This window comes from Saimiri boliviensis, chromosome 8 (genome assembly GCF_048565385.1).
Source record: "Saimiri boliviensis isolate mSaiBol1 chromosome 8, mSaiBol1.pri, whole genome shotgun sequence".
NCBI classification, from domain to species: Eukaryota; Metazoa; Chordata; class Mammalia; order Primates; family Cebidae; genus Saimiri; species Saimiri boliviensis.
This window is the reverse complement of record NC_133456.1, coordinates 15,815,104-15,821,274: the sequence shown is the minus strand read 5'-3', so window position 1 is coordinate 15,821,274 and position 6,171 is coordinate 15,815,104.

Here is a 6,171-nt window from a genome sequence, read left to right as displayed (position 1 = left end):
TATTTGAGATGGACTCTTGCTCTGTTGCCCAGGCTGGAGTTCAGTGGTATGATCTCAGCTCACTGCAACCTCTGCCTCCCCGGCTCAAGCTTGTCTCTTGCCTCAGCCTAGCTGGGACTACAGGCACGCACCACCACGCCTGGCTAATTTTTTGTATTTTTGGTAGGCATGGAGTTTCACCATGTTGGTCAGGCTGCTCTTGAACTCCTGATCTCAGGTGATCTGCCTGTCTTGGCCTCCCAAAGTGCTGGGATTATAGGTGTGAGCCACCGTGCCTGGCCTGCAAGCTTTATTCTTACTGGTAAAATATTTAAAGTGTTCTCCCTGAGACTGGGAATGAAGTGAAGATGCTATCATTTCTATTCAACATTGTACTAGAGGTCATAGCCAGTGCAATAAGGCAAGATAAATCAACGAAAGGCACACAATCTCACTTATCCAAAATTATTTACCTGGAAACCCCAACTATCTGAAACAAAGCTGGTAACCTGGAAGGCTAACATTCTCTTATATAGCAATCTAAAAAGGTCTTGGAGCTGCAAAGATGCCACAAAGCCTGCGCTCTTCACACATAGAGTCCCTTAAGCCTTCACCCTGAGGCTATGTATCATTGTAATAAATGGCTCCATTTATTTTCCAAGCCCACCTTGGAAAATGGCAACAGAGATTGCCAAACCAAACAAAACCCGTGTTAGCTACCAGCCTAATAGGAAAGAACGTACATAAACCATAAAAGGCGGATGCAGCAGTTTAAAAAACACAGTGCTTATAAACCACTTACAAAAGGGGCAAACAGCTCCACACCTCAGCAGCCCTGAGAGCCCTGCAGTATAGCACAATCACTGACACTTGCAATAATGACTGAGTCATCGGGAAAAGATAAAGTTATGCTTATGACTCACTGCTTAAGAAGGCAGGAAATCATGTTTTCTATTAAAGGTTTTTAATGAAAGAAGTTTGGGTCATTTATATGGAGAAACTTTAGTGTTAGGAAATTACTTTATAGGTAATATCTGATTTTTTTTTACAACCTACCCACCAAGGTTTTTCATGGCGTAAGCAGTACTTGGCCAGGAAACAGAAGGTCAATTTCACAGGTGTTTGGATTGAGCACCTGTGATACTTGAGTCACAATGATGAGCTCTGCTCTGGGCACTCAGTACAGAGGTTTTTTTTTTTGTTTTTTGTTTTTGTTTTTTTGTTTTGTTTTGTTTTGTTTTTTTATTCCCAGAATTATTACCATTTAAAGGCAGCTGTGGCTTGGCCATGTGAGCATAGTGGACTGAAAATGCTGAGCAGGGTTTGTAATTTCTTCTAAGTTGAGTTGACCCTTTGAAGAGTGAGTATTGAAAACATACAAATATTCATTGCATTTGCTCTTCTGAGTTCACTGTGGGATGAGATGCTATTGATGTCACACCCACATCCTTTTATCCCAGCCTGGAATTTGACCTGCAGAAGGTTCTCTGTGTCTCTTCACCTGAAGCTCTTTCTTGGCTAGAGAAGCATGCTCGGCCTAGGTCCAACAACAAGAAGTTAACATCCCAGGAGCAACCCTCATCTTGACAAATGAAGGCCTGGTGGATGCATTCCCAGCTTCCTTACTTCTCAGTGGGATTGAGCCAGTGGTGTACAGTGCTAACCTGCTCATGAACACACCTTTTATCCAATTTCTTCCCTTGCCTGCCTCATGCCTCCGTACCCTCACCCCACTTCCTGGAATCGCCTTCCCACTTCAACCAAGATCCGTGCCTCAGGGTTTTGCTTTTGAGGGAGCCCAAGTAAAACAGCTGGTGCCAGAAATGTCCCTAGAAAGTAGCCTCAGGATGAGACACTGGACTTGATGCCAGCCAGATGACAACAGGATCCCACTGCTGGTGTTGAGTGTAGTAGTGATAAACCCTGTCATGCTGCTGGGTCAGTTACCATCACTCTACCTGGGTGTGGCTTGGAATGAAAGAAGAGAAGACAGGCTCTGATTACCCAACTATTATTTAAGAGATGCCCTGACAACTAGAAGGCCCCCAGGTTTCTATTTAAAGGAACCCATATCTCCTATGTGCAGAAGCCAGAATATACTGAGAATTGGGCCCATGATTGGATTATAAAGGTGGTGCAGATACAAAGGAGACCCAATTCACATGCCTGGAAAGTATCCTTTGCTTAAGTCAGGGCCCTGATTGGGAAGGAGTGCAACTCTGAGATATGAGGGGCCCATTTGGGCAAACATCCCCAAAAACCTTGATACCCCAGTTTCTCCTGAACCCTTCAGTCCAGCAGAAGTGGCTCACTCCCCCTTGCTAGACGAGAGTAGCCTCCTATCACCTGGAAGCCTTTCAAAGGCCTCTCTTGAAAGGAGACTGGCAGGATAACCTTGGTCTTCCTCAGGATCTGTCCCCACTTCCACTCATTACTTCTAAACCAATAAATAGGGCTGAATATCAGCATGCCCTATGCAGAGAAATACTATCCTGCTTTGAGGAGAAATGGATTCTTCCCCTGAAAGAACAGAACCTAGACTGGCAGAAGCTGGAAGAACACACATGGCTATAGATCTTGAGGACGCTGGCCCAATGGGAAGTAGAAAAGCAGCTGGATAAAGAAGAGTTTTTTGACATAGAGACTGTCTCTTGTGACTCAGGATTTGGCACGTTGGTAAGGACACATGGAGCCAGTACCACCACACTGCTGCAATGGGCCTTGGTGCTTAAGGACGATGGGATGCCAAAAACGAGGTGGAGATTCCACAACTGCCTTGACAGAGTGCTGAGGGGGGTCAGAAGGCTCAGAGGGATGGCTTGCTAGAATGGATATAAGGTGAGACAGCCCACCTGTGGGCAGCAGGTATTCCCTTCACTCAAACAGTAAAGACTGCACTGGGAAGGGGACATTAGCATTGTTGAGAAGCTCAGTGGTGGCTGTCTTCTGGTGGCTAGAACTGACAATAGAAGATGCTGGCACATAACTGGGCTGTGATAGGAAGGATTCCAGAACAAAAAACTAATGGCAGCACTCAGACATCAGAGGAATAAAATGAATACAGTAACCTAATGGGCCGCAGGGCCAGAAGAACCACCAGGGAGCCAAGGACCAGTGGCTAACAGATTGTGGTGCTCCTCGTGGTGAGATGAATGCGCAGTTGATGAAGTTATTGTTATAAAACCAAGCCAACCAACCAAACGCAGCAGAAAGGACTACAGCTTGTCCCCGAGTCCATTCTCAGTTCCAGAGCCCATGGACTGAAGGAGAGGCCGGGTCTCCTGAGGAGGAGCCCTGCAGCACTATAGCAATCCTGTACCATACACACTCCCTCAAATCTTTTCCAAAAAGCCCCATGGCCATTTCTCAGAGTAACTGTACGCTGAGAAAGCAGAATATATGCATCTTTCAAGAACTGCTGGACACAGGGCCTGAGTGACATACTCAGGGGATCTAAAGCACCATCAGAGCTCTATTGTTAGAGTGGAACATACAGGATAGGCAATCTATGAAGTTCTGATCCAAGGATGTCTCATAGTGGATCCCGTGGCCTGTGGGTCAATCCCCTGACCTCTCTTGTTTCTGAGAGGATAAATGGGATGAGTGTACTTAACTGAGTACACTCAACAGTAAATAAAATTGGTTTCTTGACCGGAGGGATAAGAGCTGTGATGGTAAAAAGGCTTATTTAATGCTCCAAAATACTCTCTCCATCTCACTCCCTGCCCCCAACTCCTGGCCAACATCAGAGGCAAATCCGTACACCATATCCCAGGAGTATGGACAGTGATCCCCACAATATCCCACTGTATGGGTCCTGCAAAGCAAAACAGAGCAGAGCACAGATAGATGGTAGAAGACGACAGTGGACTAACATAAACCAGGAAGCAGCAGAAGTGGCTCCAGCGGCAGACGCTGTGCTGGAATATAGCACTCCTTCTAGTCAGCACTGGATCTGAGGCTGGAGATCCGGTTAATGAATTCTCTTAAATCCCCTTCAGAAAAGAGAATCAAGAACAGGTTGAATTCACCTGGGTCAGATAACACAGTGTCCATTCACGTTTTGTTCCAGGAGCACATAAACCTTCCTGCTCTGTTACAAAACAGTCGAAAGGAGTCCTTGATCATCTTGACATTCTGCAGAACATCATCCTGGCCCCATACTTTGATGACAAAATATTAACTGGACCTGGTGAACAGGAATGAATTGGGATATAATCTGGGTGTTCCTTATGACACATGCACCGGAGAGAAGGAGGTGACTCCTACGGAGATTTGGAGGTCTCACACAATGGTAAAGTTGCCAGAGGTCCAACAATCTAGGGAATACTGGGACATCCTGCCAAGTCAAGAGCCAGTTACTGCATTTTGTACCTTCTACCACTAAGAGAGGCAAACACTAGGTAGTATCTGGATTTTGAAGTCAGCATTTACAACACTTAGGAATATTGCTCTGACCGTTTCTTGGGTCACTCAGAAGGCTGCAAGTTTTGAGCGCACCATCAGGAGAGCTTTGTACCTCTCTATGGTTCAGGCTGTAGTGTAGGGATACCTCTTGGTGATATGTGGGGATAACAATAAATGGGAAATTTCACAACTACAGCAAGACAGGGGCAAAATGATCAGGGGCTCAGACACCTAGGAAAGGAAAGTCTGGGTCACCCCATGAGGCCAGCCATGCTGACCAGTGAAAGTGCTGGTTGAGGTTGGGGGAATCTGGGGTAAGTAGAAGAGGGAGATGATAAATGTGAATTGGCTTCAGGACTAATACGCAACAGAGAGGACTACAGCTTGTCCCACTAAGCTTTCTGTTGATGTTTTCCTTTTTGTATTCATTGTTTAAAAAATAGGCTGGGCGCGGTGGCTCAAGCCTGTAATCCCAGCACTTTGGGAGGCCGAGGTGGGTGGATCACAAGGTCAAGAGATCGAGACCATCCTGGTCAACATGGTGAAACCCCGTCTCTACTAAAAAATACAAAAAATTAGCTGGACACGGTGGTGCGTGCCTGTAATCCCAGCTACTCAGGAGGCTGAGGCAGGAGAATTGCCTGAACCCAGGAGGCGGAGGTTGCGGTGAGCCGAGATCGCGCCATTGCACTCCAGCCTGGGTAACAAGAGTGAAACTCCGTCTCAAAAAAAAAAAAAAAAAAAAAAATACTGTGGGCTGGGTGAAGTGGTTCACCCCCATAATCCCAGCACTTTGGGAGGCTGAGGTGGGTGGATCATGAGGTCAGGAGTTCAAGACCAGCCTGGCCAAGATGGTGAAACCCCATCTCTACTAAAAATACAAAAAATTTAGCCAGGTGTGGTGGCAGGTGCCTGTAATCCTACCTACTTGGTAGGCTGAGGCAGAGAATTGTTTAAACCTGGAAGGCGGAGGTTGCAGTGAGCTGAGGTTGCACCACTGCACTCCAGCCTGGGCAATACAGTGAGACTCCATCCAAAAAAAAAAAATTGTGACCAGCATTACCCTTGAGAGAAAATGAACTGAACATGGGGCACAAGGTGGAATAGGTAGAGTGGGATTGCGGGATTGGCTGCTGGAGATGCTTCAACATATTCATTTATTCCCAGAGGTTTTCTTTTTTTTTAAAATTGAGATATAACTCACATATAAAATTTATCCTTTTAAAGTATACAATTCAGTGATTTTTAGTATCGTCAAAAAGTTGTATAACCATCACCACGATCTAATTCCAGAACATTTCATCCCCTCAAAATGAAATGCAGGACCCATGAACAGTCACTCCCCATCTACTCCTGGGTTTGCAAGCAGACAGTACCCATGCGTAGCTTCTGGAGTCTGCCGGAGAGCATTCTCTGTTTAGGAGGGTGAACCTGGTCCACATCCAGGAAGGCTGGACATGGCAAGGAATTAATACCTCAGAATTGACCCTCAACCAGTGAGGGATGGAAAGTGATGGATAATATTCCCAGCTACCTTGCCCTTCAGTGGAAGAATTCAGAGATGTTTTCCATACCGTGTCTCATAGGGTCTCCAGCAGGACTGAGCCCCAGTTGCCCACAGTGATAAGTCTTTCAATCTGTCTCAGTTCCTCAGTTCTTCCACAGGATTTCCTAAAATTACTTCCCAAATAAATTACTTGCACCCAAATCTTTATCCTAGAGTCTACATGTGGGAAAACACACCTAAGATTCTTTTAAGCAAAACTATCATGAGGTCTTTGTCAA